General features: G+C 38.9%; 1 long non-coding RNA gene across 1 annotated transcript; it reads right to left on the bottom strand.

Moving 5' to 3' along the window:
* Positions 1-9366: 9366 nt before the first annotated feature.
* Positions 9367-16255, bottom strand: LOC129627987 (uncharacterized). Its single transcript, XR_008702682.1, has 3 exons — positions 16138-16255; positions 12700-12779; positions 9367-9737 (listed from the first exon to the last, which is right to left on the bottom strand). It is a non-coding gene; the product is annotated as an uncharacterized LOC129627987 (long non-coding RNA).
* Between the last annotated feature and the right edge of the window lie 1023 nt (positions 16256-17278).

Raw genomic sequence — 17278 nt, 5'->3', positions numbered from 1 at the left:
GCTGTAAACAATGCTTCCCTATCCTCTAAAGGGGCTGGGGGTGGGGGGGGGGGCGGGAAAGGGGGCACTGTCTTAATCTTCCAAAACTGTTTGCTATACAAACATTCTTGAAGAAATTGGAAACAAGGGGCAGTTAGCATTTCTGCTCAAAAAATGTACAAATATGGGGAAAATTAATGGAAAATTATTTTTTAAAGATTGCTAAATAAAAATTCAATTGATTTAGTAGAAATATTATTTTCCAGATCATAGATTTCTTTTTGAAAATAATTTGGTATGAAAATTTTCCATTTTATTTAATTTGTTGATTTCATTGGCATTAAATTTATCACAATATTCTCTTATCCTTTTAATAACCATAGAATTGTTATGTTGAGTAACTTTGAACTTTTCTCTCTATATTTCATGTGGTTCCCCAGTGACTCAGTAGTAAAAAAAATCTGCCTGCAATGAAAGAGACTCAGGTTCAATCCCTGGGTCAGGAAGATCCCCTGATGGAGGTCATGACAACCTACACCAATATTCTTGCCTACAGAATCTCATGGACAGAGAAGCCTGGTAAGCCACAATTCATAGCATAGCAAAGAGTTGGACATGACTGAAACAACTGAGCTTGCACACACAATCAATATTTCCTATATAGAGAATCCCAGAGCAATGAATGTTCCTCCCTTTAATGAAGTGCATATGATGTCATGTGCAATCAACTCAAATAGGGTCCTGCAGATCTCATTTTGTACTGAAGAAGCTAAGCACTTTTCAAGCTATTGTGTTTGGATCTGTTTTGCCTACAAGGAAGATGATAGGGGAAGACTTAAGATGGTGTTTTTCATTAATGCCTCTGAGGATAAATACAACCCTCTTCTCAGGAGATTCAAGGTAGCAAAGGTGACACTTATTGAAGACAATTGTAGAACATGAATCTGTGAGAGTCTGACACTAATATCATCCTCTCCCTCTTAGTTTTTCTCCCCACTTCTCCAGCTTACCCTCACACTCACCTCCAAATTTTCTGTTTCATGTTCATTGTAATTGGATTAGAAATTTAGCATAAGATAGTCAAGTTATTTTTAGTTTTCTTTTTTTCAAATCTTTCCATTAAAATTAATTCTTTATTACATTGGAGGAAATATAAGTCTTCATCTGACAAGGAAAAAAAAACCATATGCAATGTTTGAAAAGACAAACATTGATGTATATTCTTGATAATAAATGAAATAATTCATTGATATATATTCTGGATAATAACTGAGAGAAATCTGATTCTAAATATTTTAGACAAACATAAAATAGCTATTGGAAGTATAAGTGAATATTTGACAATTAAAAATAGAATTTTAATTCTATTTTCAATATGGCCTTTTGTTATTTTAAATAATTTTTAGTTATTTAAATATTTAAAAAAATTTATTTAAAAATTTTAAATAACAAAGGTCCATATAGTCAAAACTATGGTTTTTCCAGTAGTATGTATGGAAATGAGAGTTGGACCATAAAGAAAGCTGATCACCAAAGAACTGATGCTTTTGAACTGTGGTGTTGGAGAAGACTCTTGAGAGTCCCTTGGATTGCAATGAAAGCCAACCAGTCAATCCTAAAGGAAATCAGTCCTGAATATCCATTGGAAGGACTGATGCTTAAACTGAAGCCAAAATACTTTGGCCACCTGATGTGAAGAGCCAACTCATTGAAAAAGACCCTGATGCTGCGAAGATTGAAGGCAGGAGGAGAAGGTGATGACAGAGGACAGGATGGTTGGATGACATCATCAATGCAATGAACATGAGTTGGAACAAACTCCGGGGGATGGTAAAAGGCAGGGAAGCCTGGCGTATTGCAGTCCATGGGGTCACAAAGAGTCAGAAAACTGAGCGGCTGAACAGCAACAAAAATAGAATACATAAATTAAAGTATAAAATGTATAAATTTAACTGGACTTCAGGAACCTGAATAATGTCACTACTTTCTACACTTTTTACCTATGCTTCTCTGTGAATCATTTAAATTTTCTTCTCACTGAAGATTGACTCCTCTCATATGGAAAAAAAGAAATCCTCTCTGAGAGGGTTTCAACTTCATATCTCACAGTATATACTGACAGGACTGACTTATGGGCTGTTTAGTCTTCAAATCCAAAGTTAATAGAAAATTCAATGATAAGGTATAGTATGATTCCATAGAAAGCTGGTGAGAGTCATTCTTGAAAGCAAAGAAGAGTCACACATTCTGGGAACCCATTAGCACAGGCATCAAGCTTAAGCAGATAGCATACATATAATATTGGTTTCTAAAACCAAGTTTAAACAATATATATAATGCTCCTTCTATATGGCATATGAAAAGAAAAATTAGACTTGTTTGTCTGGCAATTCCTCTACCCTCAATTCTACACGAATCAGTTCCAAGTACATTTAATTTAGTATATATACTTTTTGCTGAAGATACCTGTAAGTCAGATTTTACTCCATATTTGTTACCATGGGAATGTTTTTTTTTTCCTTTTTTCCATCATGATAGTCATACAAATATGAGAATAATCACTGATATATATGATGTTTTGTTACATTAATATGAAAAACTTATTATGCAAAATTTATGTTGCTACCATTGAAGAATATATTGCCTAAAATTGACTCCAGCTCTCAGATGCATTGATATTTTGCTTGGCCTGCACAATCTTAGTTTTTTTTTTTTTTTTTTGCTAAGGAAATCCTGATTATCTGGCTTCAGTTGAATTACAGAAATACATGACAATACAAAGCTGGAGGGGAGTAGCACTTGCCCTCTTTCTTCTATTACCATTCCTACACATCTGGCACCACTCTCATGTGGGACTAATTAACACTGTCAAGCAACTGTGGATTCTGGTTAACTGGAACAATGGACTTGAGATGCTTAGCCCTCTTTCTGTTGAATCTAAATCCCAAATGTGGCATTTCTATTCATTACCTTCATTTGTCTACAGAACTATAAATTCCTTAAGCACAGATATCATGTGGATTATCCACATTGTTTAATCGATTGGTCATAAGAATAAAATTCCTGGAAACATTTGTTAAGCTATATTCTGAGTTTTTCTTTCTGGGTATTGTTCATTCAGATACAAAGGGATTATGAGTTTTAACTTCAGCTAGAGATGCCTGATCCTGCCTCCTCCTTAGCACTTGTGTAGGACATAAATCAGAATCTGAGATAATAATCTGGAGCTGATATTCACGCTATTATAATATTTCATAAATGATTTTTCTTTAAGACTTCAGGAAGACAGAAAAATAATTGCTTAGAGTTGTTGTTCAGTTGCTCAGTTGTGTGCAACACTTTGTGACTCTGTGGCCTGTACCACACCAGGCTTCCCTGTCTTTCACTATCTCCTGAGTTTTCTCAAGCTCATGTTCATTGAGTCAGTGATGCCATCCAACCGTCTCATCCTCTGTTGTCCACTTCTCCTGCCCTCAATCTTTCCCAGCATCAGCGTCCTTTCCAATGAGTCAGCTCCTCACATCCCATGGCCAAATTAGCTAAGCTAAAAACTGTGTTTCCAATAAAATCTGGAATTCTTTTGGTTAACAAATTATTTGAACTATTTTCTACAGCTGCACATTTTGCAGATGAGTTGAAAGATGGATGGTAAAAATAGACATATTTGATTTAATTGAAGTGTATATGCATGAATGTGTGTTTCCCAGGTTGCTATTTATATAATTTTTTTTTTAATTTTATTTTATTTTTTAAACTTTACTGGAGCCTATTTATATAATTTAATTTCAGAGTGGTAGGCATCAAAATTTTTAACCACAGTATTTTAAGTTTGAAATTTGTTTGATAACTAGCTAGGTGCAATGAAAGAAATGAACAAATAAACAAAAATTTAAAATAAATTAAAGCCTCTTCTTCTTTATACTGCAAAAAATATTGATATCAATATCACAATCTTTAATTATGGTCATGTCTATAATTATATCCATATATAGATACATTTGTACTATTCTATCTGTTCTAATAGCTCTAACTGTTCTACTGTTTTCCAGATTCTTAAAAGCATTACAACCAAATCAAATCAAATTCTAATTTATTTACCCACTTTGAAATTTGAATAGATCAGGAGTAGGCAAACTTGGCTGGCCTTCTTCCTCATTTTCTTAACAAAATTTTATTGGAATACAGCCATACCTGCTCACCTACATATTACCTATGACTGCTGTCACAGAACAGCCATAGAGTGAAACAATCATAAGAGAGAACACAAGCCCAGACTATAAAAAATTACTACCTGGTGCTTTAGAGAAAATGTTTAACTCTTGTAATACATAATACTGAGGAAAGAAAAATTATGTTTGAGTGTAAGGTAGTTTCAAATATAAAACCATATATATGCACTTTGTTTTTCACTATAGTTTATGTGCCAAAGTGATTTTAAGTGAACATAATAATATGTTTGTATTATTAATACCAAATAATTTTTAGTATTTGTTTACTTATTTATCTTGCAGAGCACTTAATATAGAATAGTTTCTTATACTTTCCTGTTTTTATTTTAAATAAACACGTTTTGGGGCAATATTATATTAGTAATCAGGCTTCTCAGGTGGTGCTAGTGGTTAAGAACCCACCTACCAAAACAGATTAGATGTAAGACACGCCAGTTTGATCCCTGGATCAGGAAGATCCCCTGCAGAAGGGCATGGAAACCCACTGCAGTATTCTTGCTTGGAGAATCCCATGGACAGAGGAGCCTAGCAAGCTATGGTTCATAGGGTCACACAGGGTCGGACACAACTGACGTGGCTTAGCAGGCACGACATATTAGTAACCTAATAATTCAGTGTGCTTTTGAAATTTTTTTCTGTAAATGTCTTTAAACATCAGAGTACTAATGATCCCAATAAATCATGAGAAACCTAGAGATTTATCTGTCTTCAAATCATATGCTGATACAATAAGAAGCACCTATAATTAGAAATATAGCTGTTTTTCCTCTAATGTTCACAACCAACTACTCAGATGGTTCACATAACAATAACCTTGTAAATCATCAAGTGAAGGGTTGTGTAAAACTAACCATAATTATTGACTCTAAGTTTAAAATATCCTTCTCATATTTTTTCATCTATTACTTAATGACATGTTTGCTCAATTTGAAAATATTTTCTAACCATAATGGCATGAATTGAGTACTGATTCAGGTATTTAAAAGGAAATCATTTCTAAATTTGATTGCAAAGCAAACTATAAATATTAATAAAAAGATTAGGACTAAGTGCACTGGCATATTTATTGTTTCATCACATCCTTATAGTTGTGCATAAAAAAAGTGAGATGTAATTTACCAATTTAGTTGTGAATTTGTGCATTAAGATAATCAATAAGGGAAATAAAATAGTTGGTTTTAAGGTCATCTTTTTCTTTTTAAAGAATCAAAATAAAGATTTTTATCCTTAAAGGATGAAGAGATTTTACATAATTATTTATGTGTTCATTTCTCTTTATTTATATTATGTTGAAATAATTTAAAACAGATGGGAAATTTGCAAAGTCATAAAATTAGCACACTCTAATAGCAGACATTTTAAGCATGTGCTTTAGTTTTTCAGATAATAGCTGAGAAAAATATTTTGGAATAAGGCCAATATAAATATATAAAGTTAAGAAATGTTTTGTTCTAGTTTTGTCATCCAAATAAAGATGCCCTGAATAAATCAAATAGCTGTACTCCTTGGGAAGATATATATCCTACATGTCCAAATATATGACAAGAGCTTTTCCTCATAAATTATACCTTAAGGAAGAGAAAATCAACCTACATCCCTCACCATACACACACTTTGACTTGGAGAAGGCAATGGCACCCCACTCCAGTATTCTTGCCTGGAAAATGAGCCACACTGTTCCAAGCTAATATTAACTTCTTAACGGTGCACTGGTTTCTATAGAGCCTGGAAAATCCCATGGATGGAGGAGCCTGGTAGGCCTGCAGTCCATGGGGTCACTAAGGGTCGGACACGACTGAGCGACTTCACTTTCACTTTTCACTTGCATGCATTGGAGAAAGAAATGGCAACCCACTCCAGTGTTCTTGCCTGGAGAATCCCAGGGATGAGGGAGCCTGGTGGGCTGCCGTCTATGGGGTTGCACGAAGTCAGACACGGCTGAAGTGACTTCTCAGCAGCAGCAGCAGCAGCCTGACAAGGTCACAGGTGTGGAACCCTGTACCAAAATTACAGGATAAAAGTCTCTGGAACTGATCAAGTCCCATAGCAACTGTTGCCATGAGTCTCCAGATTTAAACTGACCAGTCCCTTGATGTCGTATTAGGTAAAACACCCACCCTATTATCAACCCTGTATCATAGTATCCAATCACCTAATGGCACCATTCCCATAGGAATTCTCTCCATCTTGAGGCTAGCCTGCAAAAGGATTCAAATCTCCCTTGAGCCAGCCCACTGTTTTAATAGCATCTCCCACTCTTATAAACTTTATTCTCCTCTCATTCTGCCTCATGTCTGGAAATTCTTTTCCAGCCCACACATGGACCATGACATTTCCCATCCCTTGCTCCCATTCAATTGATTTTCCTCTGGCAATTATTTTTCTACCTTTAATATCAAATTTTTCTCCCTTTGTATAGTTAATGATTGTTGTTCTTCAGTCAAAAAGTCCTGTCCTACTTCACGACCCCATGAACTGCAGCATGCCAGTCTTCCCTGCCCTTCACTATCTCCTGGAGTTTGACCAAACTCATCTCCATTGACTCAGTGATGCTATCCAAACCATCTCATTCTCTGCGCCTCTCACCCTCCGCTACTTCTCCTTCTGCCTTCAGTCTTTCTGAGAATCAGGGACTTTTTCCAGGGACTGGCCAGTTTAAATCTGGAGACTCATGGCTCTTCTCATCAGGTGGCCAAAGTATTGGAGCTTCAGCTTCAGCACCAGTCCTTCCAATAAATATTCAGGGGTGATTTCCTTTAGGGTTGACTGGTTTGATTTCTTTGCTATTCAAGGAATTCTCAAGAGTCTTCTCCAACACCACAGTTCGAAAGCATCAATTTTTCAGTGCTCAGTCTTTTTTATGGTCCAATTCTCACAGTTAATGATATATAGTGCTTATAATGTGTGGGGAACAATTTTAAACATTTTACATAGGTCATGATTCAATTAGTCCTCATTTAATCTTATGATTTGGAATGGCTGTGCTGTGCTAAATTGCTTCAGTCATGTCTGACTCTTTGCAACCCTAAGGGTCATAGTCTGCCAGGCCCCTCTGTCTATGGGATTCTTCAGGCAAGAGTACTGGAATGGGTTGCCATGCCCTCCTCCAGGGGACCTTCCTGACCCAGGAATTAAGCTCCTGTCTCTTACATATCTTTCATTGGAAGACAGGTTCTTTATCACTAGCAGCACCTGGGAAGCCCTTGAAATGACAACCCACTTCAGTACTCTTGCCTGAGAAATTTCATAGAGGAGCCTGGGAGGCTGCAGTTCATAGGGTTGCTGAAGAGTTTGACATGATGCAGCAATTAAGCAACAGCAACAACCCCATGGTTTACTATTATTAAACCCATTTTGAAAAGACAAAAAAGAAATTAAGTTAAGAATAACCCTGTGTACGAGACAGCAAAAGAGACACTGATGTATAGAACAGTCTTATGGACTCTGTGAGAGAGGGAGAGGGTGGGAAGATTTGGGAGAATGGCATTGAAACATGTAAAATATCATGTATGAAACGAGTTGCCAGTCCAGGTTCGATGCACGATACTGGATGCTTGGGGCTGGTGCACTGGGACGACCCAGAGGGATGGAATGGGGAGGGAGGAGGGAGGAGAGTTCAGGATGGGGAACACATGTATACCTGTGGTGTATTCATTTTGATATTTGGCAAAACTAATACAATTATGTAAAGTTTAAAAATAAAATAAAATTAAAAAAAAAAAAAAAGAAAATTATGTCAGAATTTGAGCCCAGGCATATGACTCCTCCAGACTCTGATCTAAAACACTGTACTATTTTGCCTCTCGTTTTTAGCTGCATATGCAAGTATAACCTTTTCATCTAGAACAAACAAAAACAAAGCCCTCCGTCAATTTTACACACAGTCCTCCAGCTACAACACTTATTTCTTGTCTAGATCAGCAGTCACCTCTTTTGCTAAATGACATTCCCTGTAAATGTGTTACTGAAGCAATCAGCAGCAGTTAACACAGTTGTTGATCTTTTCAAATTTAAATTAAGATCCATCACTCCCATTCTGCACAAAAGCTTCCATTGGTTTTCTGCCACAATCAGAGGACTCTAAAATACTCATTGTGGTACTCAAGACTTAACTCAGGGGGCTTCAACTATCTCTCAGTCTCACATCTTACCTCTTTCCTTCCTTGACAATGTTTCTAACACCAGCATGCTCCTTCCTTGGGGCTTTTCCATTGCTATTTACTCTGATTCAGCTTACTGTAGTCCTGTCATTTCTATGTTTATTTTCCTATCTTCAAGTCTGGGGCTAAATTTATTTTACCCAGCTTAATCTGAACAGAAAATTCATACAATCCATAGAAGACAGGAAAATTGCCTCATTAAGCTCAGTTGTTTGACCATTCAAATTGTTAGGGAACCACTGACTGAAACTGCCCACCCTGATCAGGCACCATGATAACCACTTCAGTGAGTTCTCTTAAACAAGCAGTCCTAGTAAGAAATGCAGAACTAACAAGCTACAAAGACCTGGAAGAATTCTGAAAGGTCAAAAGGAGACTCCAGTCCTCATACCCTACCAACCTCCCAGGATCCTTCTTGCTGGAACCCTTCTTGGCTGAGTGATGTGCACACAACCAGCAAAGATCCTGAGTCAGAATGACTGGCCAGTCACAACCCAGAAGCTAACCAATTACCATAAAACCTGAGGCTGCAAGCCACATGCAAAGCAGTTCTTCTAGGATTCCCTTACCCTGCTGCTCTCCATCCTGGCATGTGTGCATCCTCTATTGCTCAGTTGTGTCAGACTTTTTGTTACCCCATGGACTGCTGTCCACCAGGTTCCTCTGTCCATGGGATTCTCCATGCAAAAATATTTTAGTGGGATACCAATTTCTTCTCCAGGGGATCTTCCCAAACCGGAGATTGAACCCATGTCTCCTGCATTGCCAGGTGGGTTCTATACCAATGTGTCACCTGGGAAGGTCCTGGACACCCCTTCCCAATAATGTCTCTTACTTTGTCAGCATCTATGTATCTAACAATTCATTTCTGAGTGTTAGGAAAGAGCCCACTCTTGGGTCCTGGAATGGGTCCCCTTTCCTGCAACAAAATGGTTGTGCTTTGTAAACAGGTCATATAATTTAACTTAGTAGACTGTTCTTAGCATCAGAAAGCATGTGTAGAACTCCCACACTGTCATTTATTAACTGGAACATTTTTACTGGAATAAAAATGAGCTTCTGTACTTTGTTGCCAAAATCCCAGCCTCTGTTTATGTTGAGATAGAGCTTTGGAAGAGTAGAAAAGAATAACTTTATTACTATGCCAGGCAAAGGGGGCCTCAGCAGGCCAATGCCTTCAAGATCATGCCCCCCTTTCTGGGAAATAGGAAGAAGTTTTATAGTGAAAAACAGGGCTATAGATTAGGATTGGGGCTGATATAGTCTGGCATTCTTCTTTCCTCATAGAGACACTGAGATCACTAAGGCTGGTGTTGGTTCATAAACAGGTACTGGTGGTCCTCAAGGTTACTGTTTTGCAACCCCCTTTCTAGAATAAAGAAAGCACATGAAGGAAAGGTGTGTTAGGGAGTAAGTAGACATCAGTTGCATAGTACAACTTTAGCTAGAAGGCAATTATTCTCAGCATGCAATTAAGCAAGAAAGAGGAGAAAAAAAAATCTGTAGAACAGTTGAATGGGTGGAAAGAATAAGGGCTGAATAAAGGCTAGCATAATGGGCGTGTCTCAACAAGTTTCTATTAGAGTACTTTCTGAGGAGACTGTGATACAAAACTGTAAAAAATACAGTTTCTAGTGGTGATGAATAGGCAGCTGGTAGATGGACAAAAGAGCAAGAGAGTGAGTGGGAGAGAAGGAAGACATTTATTTATATGTTGAAACAAAACAGTTCATAACCTCAATTACTGTAATATGCATGTATTTTAATTTCCTTGTGGATTTAACTTTTTCTTTTTCTTTAAATTAGCAGTTCATTATTGGTCTGAACCTAGGAGAACACCCTATAACTTTAAAAAATGGGCATCTAAGGATATGTATGTAAGTTTCCTTTCATAATTGTAGGATTGCTGTAAATTTTGAGAGATGATAATATGATTAACTTTCTTAGAATGTAGTATAGATTCAATGAATAACTATTATCATTATTATTATTAGTTTTAATTGAACTTGGAAAGTCAGCTTTTGCAATTATCTTTATCAACATAATTACTAATAGTTATTTTTCACTCTTTAACATTTATGTATATGACCCTAAATAAAAATTAAAATGTATATTTGATGGTATCCAAAAAGAAACATTTCACTCCCTAGGGTAATTCTGCATTTAAATCCTTTCAAGTGAATCCATTTAGTGGAAATAATTAAGTCAACATTTAACAAGACATGACCCTACAATATGTGAATATAATTGATGAACTTTTATCCAACTCTAGAATTCCATTCTGAAAGACTGGTTTTGATATCAAATGCTTAAATCAGATTTCTCAAAAAGAAACCTAATATGGAGATTCTAGCTAAATGGATTTATTTGGGCAGTGCTCTCAAGGAGAATAAGAGTGGATTCAAGGAGAATAAAAGTGGATTCAGGGAAACAAGATAAGGCAGTGTAATTTTATATAATAATATACATTATTCTATATATCCAGAGTTAGACAGAGTGGGGGATGGAAGGTTTACTTAATTATATATTAAAACTTCTGTTCAAATTCCTAGAGGAGAACATAGGCAAAACACTCTCCGACATACATCACAGCAGGATCCTCTATGACCCACCTCCCAGAACATTGGAAATAAAAGCAAAAATAAACAAATGGGACCTAATTAAACTTAAAAGCTTCTGCACAACAAAGGAAACTATAAGCAAGGTGAAAAGACAGCCTTCAGAATGGGAGAAAATAATAGCAAATGAAGCAACAGACAAACTAATCTCAAAAATATACAAGCAACTCCTACAGCTCAATTCCAGAAAAATAAATGACCCAATCAAAAAATGGGCCAAAGAACTAAATAGACATTTCTCCAAAGAAGACATACAGATGGCTAACAAACACATGAAAAATGCTCAACATCACTCATTATCAGAGAAATACAAAGAAAGAAAAACACCAATACAGTATACTAATGCGTATATATGGAATTTAGAAAGATGGTAACAATAACCCTGTGTACGAGACAGCAAAAGAGACACTGATGTATAGAACAGTCTTATGGACTCTGTGGGAGAGGGAGAGGGTGGGAAGATTTGGGAGAATGGCATTGAAACATGTAAAATATCATGTATGAAATGAGTTGCCAGTCCAGATTCGATGCACGATACTGGATGCTTGGGGCTGGTGCACTGGGACGACCCAGAGGGATGGTATGGGGAGGGAGGAGGGTTCAGAATGGGGAACACATGTATACCTGTGGCAGATTCATTTTGAAATATGGCAAAACCAATATAATATTGTAAAGTTAAATTAAATAAAATTAAAAAAAAAAAGAAAAAAACCCCACAAAACTTCTGTTCAACAAAGGCTTACTGCTACTGAATCCAAGCTCACTGCTCTCTGCACCACAAGCCAATAAATTGCAGACAAGATTTTGAGTTAAGGAATACGGCTTTATTTGGAAAGCTACCAGACCAAGAAGGTGTTAGACTAATGTCTAAAAATAACTAACTTATTGAATTCTAGATGCTAGTCTCTTTTATAGAACAGAGAGTGGGAAGAGATGAGGAAGTAAAGCGAAGGCTGTTAGTTTCATGGCTTGACCAGCCCTGGGGAGAGAATGTATTAATTTCTTTTTTGCAGCCATCCACAGCTTATATGCAGAGTACATCATGCAAAATGCTGGGCTGGATGAAACACAAGCTGAATCAAGATTTCAGGGAGAAATATCATTAACCTCAGATATGCAGATGACATCACCCTTAGGGCAGATAATGAAGAGGAACTAAAGCCTCTTGATGAAAGTGAAAGTGGGAAGTGAAAAACTGGCTTAAAACATTGTCAACAAGCCATATTCCTTAACTCAAAATCTTGTCTGCAATTTATTGGCTTGTGGTGCAGAGAGCAGAGTGAGCTTGGATTCAGTAGCAGTAAGCCTTTGTTTAACAGAAGTTTTAATATACAATTAAGTAAACCTGCCATTCCCCCCTCTGTCTAACTCTGGATATATAGAATAATGTATATTATTATATAAAATTACACTGCCTTATCTTGTTTCCCTGAATCCACTCTTATTCTCCTTGAGAGCACTGCCCAAATAAATCCATTTAGCTAGAATCTCCATATTGGGTTCCTTTTTGAGAAATCTGATCTAAGCATTTGATATCAAAACCAGTCTTTCAGAATGGGATTCTAGAGTTGACAACATTGAAAAAACTAAGATCATGGCATCCAGTCCCATAACTTCATGGCTAATAGATGTGGAAACAATGGAAACCATGCAAGACTTTATTTTCTTGGGATCCAAAATCACTGCAGGTGGTGACTGGAACCATGAAATTACCTGGGACAGTTGACTGTAGTATATTATTGGGCTTCCCTTGTAGCTCAGCTGGTAAAGAATTCACCTGCAATACAGGAAACCTGGGGTTTGATCCCAGGGGGAAACAAAATCAATAGAAGCAATAGTGCAGCCTTGGGGCATGGTCCAGTTTCCCCATCAAGTAATACACATAACAATATCTTTGAGCTATTTTGAAGAACTGAAACCCCACCTGGTGGGAGAAATTAAAAACAGCTTGCTGCCCACCGCATGTAGACCGCAGATCTGAAGACTGATGATGTTGACTCCCACCTTACCTCTGATTGATTAATCAGAAGAATGTCCATGAGCTGATCACACCCTATTTGAACCTTTACTATTAAACTTCTCACTACCCTATCCAAGTTGGGAGATGAGATTTTGAGGGCATTTATCTCCTGTGGCCCTTTTTGGCTGGCAAAGCAATAAAATTATTCTTTTCTACTTCACTCAAAACTCTGAGAATTTGGTGTCAGTGTAAAGGGGCCAGATTTTCCTGGACTTGAGGTCCACCTAGAAACAGAAGTTAAGTGGGATCTAATACAATCTGCTAATGTTCATGGTTTTGGCCACAAAGTATTTGGATATACTCTTACAAGTAGAGAACAGACAACTTCTAAAAGAGAAAAATAAATCTGCCATTAAACTGTTGGGGGAGTGTGTAATTTCCTCAGTTCTGTCTCACCATAGCAAAAATTTGAAATGGCGGACCAGTGTTACAGTTGGTTACAGCTCAGTTTTATTCAGCAAGCAAAGGATAGTACACCCTCGAGGCATGAGATGAGCTAACCCCAAAGGAAAGGCCTCAATCTGTCTTGGCTTCCTTCTTTTATAAGTTTGTCTTCTACCCCTGCCCCTTGAGCCTACACTATGCAAATTGAGCTGGCCAAAAAGTGGCATGTTTGTTTCACCTGAAGTTCTCACTCTGGTCCATGGATTTTCCCTTGCTCCATTTTCATGAGTTTTTCTCCTTTTTTGTCTTTTAGCCACCACCATTTTGGGTTCCTTTTTCCTATCTTAACTACCTAACATTCTCCCCTCAAGATATGGGAGGCCCAATTCTTTGGGAATAGGGGTGTTGAAATCTCCCTGTCTACTTCCTGCTGAACTGGGCTGGCAAGGGGTATTGGATCTCCCCCTCTTGCTAGTCTCAAGCCTCAGAGACACTATATGCCTCCTTATAGCAGTGTCCCTCTAGGAGTGAGTGATATTTTCCATGGTCGGGTGTAGTTTTATATATCCTTGTTCAACTGGCACTGCATGTTGTAGCTTGTTGACAGGTGTATTGAGTGTCCTCTTCTGTTTTCTTCCACAGTTTGACTCATGAGTAGTGAATACAGAAGTTGTGCCCTGGTACCTTGACTGCTGTGGAAGTAGAAAGTATTACAGTGTAAGGGTCCTCCCATGTGGGCTGGAGTTGAGCCTTTGGGGACCCATCTTTCCAGATTTTAATTAGGACTTGAGTGCCTGGACCATCTAGTGGTGGCTCTTCAGAATCTTTTGGGTCCTGGTTGACACCCCACAAGTGTATATCTTGTTGGAATTGTTCAATGGCCATAGTATAAGACTGGAGGGTCTGAGACTCTGGATCTAGGAAGAGGTCATTGACATAAACAAAAGGTCTCCCATATAGCATCTCATAAGGAATAAAACCAGCCTGTTACTTAGGAACAATACCAGCATGGAGGAGAGCTATTGGTAAAACCTCCTTCTATCCCAGGAAGGTCTCCTGGGTTATCTTTTTGATCACTGATTTTAGGAATTGATTGGCTGTTTCTACTTTTCCTGAAGACTGAGGGCTCTGGGCACAATGCAGATAATAAGCAATGCTCAATGCTTTAGAGACCTCTTGGTTGACCTTAGAAGTAAATGATGTCCCATTGTCATTTTGTAATGACCTGGGTAGACCAAATCTCAGAATGACTTCATGAAGCAGTTTTTCTACTACCTCCTCAGTCTTCTCAGTCTGGGTGAGAAAGCCTTCAGTCCATCCTGTGAATGTATCTAATAGGTATTTATACCCTTGAGAAACTGGCATCTGGGTGAAGTCTGTCAGTCCTCTCCTAGGTAGGTCCCTTGTCATTGGATGAACTGGGCCAGCTAGGGTCTTCAAGCTTCTTGGGGGTTGTTTAATTGGCAAGTGGGACAAAAGGAGACCACTTGTCTTATAGTTGTTTGGGGGTTTGTTCCTCTGAAGGAACTTTCTAGTAATCTTTGGAGGGCCTTCTCCTGTAAGTGAGTGATGGCATGTAAGGAGTTAACCAACTTCCTTTGGAGGTTCCCATGCTGAAAAAGGAGTCCCTTCTTTTGGAACCACCCCTTATGATCTTCTTGAAAGTCCTCACTCTTAGCTTTAAGAGTCTCACCTTCAGTATATGAAGGAGTTTCTGGCTAATTAGTCTGTGGAACTAAGGTGGCAACCCCTATTAGGCCATTGTTCTATAACACTGCTCTCTTAGCTGCCTGATCAGCTGCTTGGTTCTCTCATGCCACTTCCATGCTCCCTTTTTGGTGTCCTGTACAGTGGGAGACTGAAACCTCAGTGGGCAGATGGACTGCCTCCAAGAGCCTGAGGATTTGATCACCATATTTTATTGGGAACCCTTGGGCAGTCAAGTGGCCTCTTACTTTTCAAACATCAGCATGTGCATGTAGCATCAGAAAGACATACTGGAATCAGTGTAAACAGCCACTCATTTTCCTTTTCCCAGCTCTACAGCTCGAGTCAGGGCTATGAGCTCAGCCAACTGGGCTGAAGTACCTGATGGCAAAGGCTTAACCTCTATGGTCTCAAAATTGGAGGCTGCTGCATATCCGGCTCTTTTCTTTACATCTAAGACAAAGCTGCTTCCATCAGTATAACAGATTTCCACAGAATTGATCAGAAGATCTGACAATCCATTTTGGGGTTTTGTTCAGTGGTCCAAGGTTTCTAGGCAAGAGTGAAAGGGGAGAGAGCCCTTGGGGCTAGGCAGAAGGGTAGCTGGATTAAGAACCTCACAAGGGGATATAGTCAGGCCTGGATTTTCCATCAGCACTACTTGATATCTGAGGATCCTTTGATCAGACATCTATAAATGGCCTCCTCCATTCAGGAGTTGTTTCACTTGATGGCTGACAAAAATAGTTAGTTTGTCCCCAAGACAGAGTTTTAAAGCATCTTCTATCAGGACTGCAAGATTTCAAAGGCAGAGAATGATCTCTTTCCAATAAGGGAGTAGGACACTTAGGAACCACCAGAAACTGGTGGGAAAATATTTGTCCATCCCAGCAACAAAAAAGTGCTCAGGTGAATCTTTTTGTAACTGTTTTTTTATGCAGCACCCAAAATGATACAGATTAGGGAGGAGAAGTCCCCAGAGTCAGAGGTTAGGACAGAGTAGATAGCCCTTGTGTCAACCAAGAAATTCTTGGACCTACCTGCCACATCCAGTTCCACCCTTGGCTCCAGCCCCATGATGGTTATCTGTTACAGGCAGGCTGGCTGGAGCAAGTTGCTTCAGTCTTTTTGAACCATCCTGAGGGATTGGGCTTGGTGATTGACTTAGAGGCTCTTGGGTCCCAAGGGCGGAGTACTTCCCAGTGTTCCAATTGATGGTATTTGTAGCAAGCCATTTTAGGAGACTTGTTTGGACCCTCTTTGGCCCAATGTCCTGCCTGTCTACAGATTAGGCATTTGTCTTGTGCCTTGTCCTTTAAGAACTCAGGGTTTGCCACAGGGCTTCCCTGGAGGGCAGCCAGCATCTCAGCATGCCTTGCCTCTTTCCTTTTCTTCCTTTCCTGGTCCTTGGCCTTCCTCTCCTGTTCTCTGTTATGAAAGTATTGGGGGCTGTCTGGACCATCTCATCTAAAGAGGCAGAAGATCCTGTCGCTGTAGCTGTTGTAACTTTATCCGGATGTCTGATGCACATAGGTGTGGCTCCTGTATCACCTATCTGTTCTTCCTTCACATTGGGACAGGAATTTGTTCTTTAAAATTGCCTGTCCCTCATAAGAGTCTAAGTCCAGATTGGTAAACTTTTGGGGGGCTTATTTTAGCCTGTCCAGAAAGGCAATGGATTTCTTGTTGGACTTCTGAGTTATTGCTGAGACAGTCCCACAAGTAATATACTTCTTTCTATTTCCATGGGTGGACTTCCTTAGGGGTGAATCTTTCTGAAGCTTATTCTACCCAGTATTGTTGCAACCCGAGAGCCGGGCATCCCTGAGTCAGGGTGAAGATCCCCAAGGCAGGTTGAGGAGTAACAATCTCCTGGAATTCAAATCCCTTGGCAGGTCGAGGTATGCTGACCTCCCGAAAACTGGGTCCCTGGGAAGGTCAAGCAATGTCAATCCTCTGGGACCCTGAACTGGCAGATCCCCGAGCAGGTTGAAGAATGACAGACTTCCAAGGACCAGATCTCTAGACAGGTCAAGGCAGCTCGATCTCCTGGAATCACCAGGATGGAGTTGGATATCCCCAAGGTTTTCAGCATGACTGATGCTGGGTAGCATTCAGATCAGATCAGATCAGTCGCTCAGTTGTGTCCGACTCTTTGCTACCCTATGAATCACAGCAACG

This window comes from Bubalus kerabau, chromosome 15 (genome assembly GCF_029407905.1).
Source record: "Bubalus kerabau isolate K-KA32 ecotype Philippines breed swamp buffalo chromosome 15, PCC_UOA_SB_1v2, whole genome shotgun sequence".
NCBI lineage: Eukaryota > Metazoa > Chordata > Mammalia > Artiodactyla > Bovidae > Bubalus > Bubalus kerabau.
The sequence above is the reverse complement of the archived record's forward strand: the minus strand, read 5'-3'. Positions and strand labels throughout refer to the sequence as shown.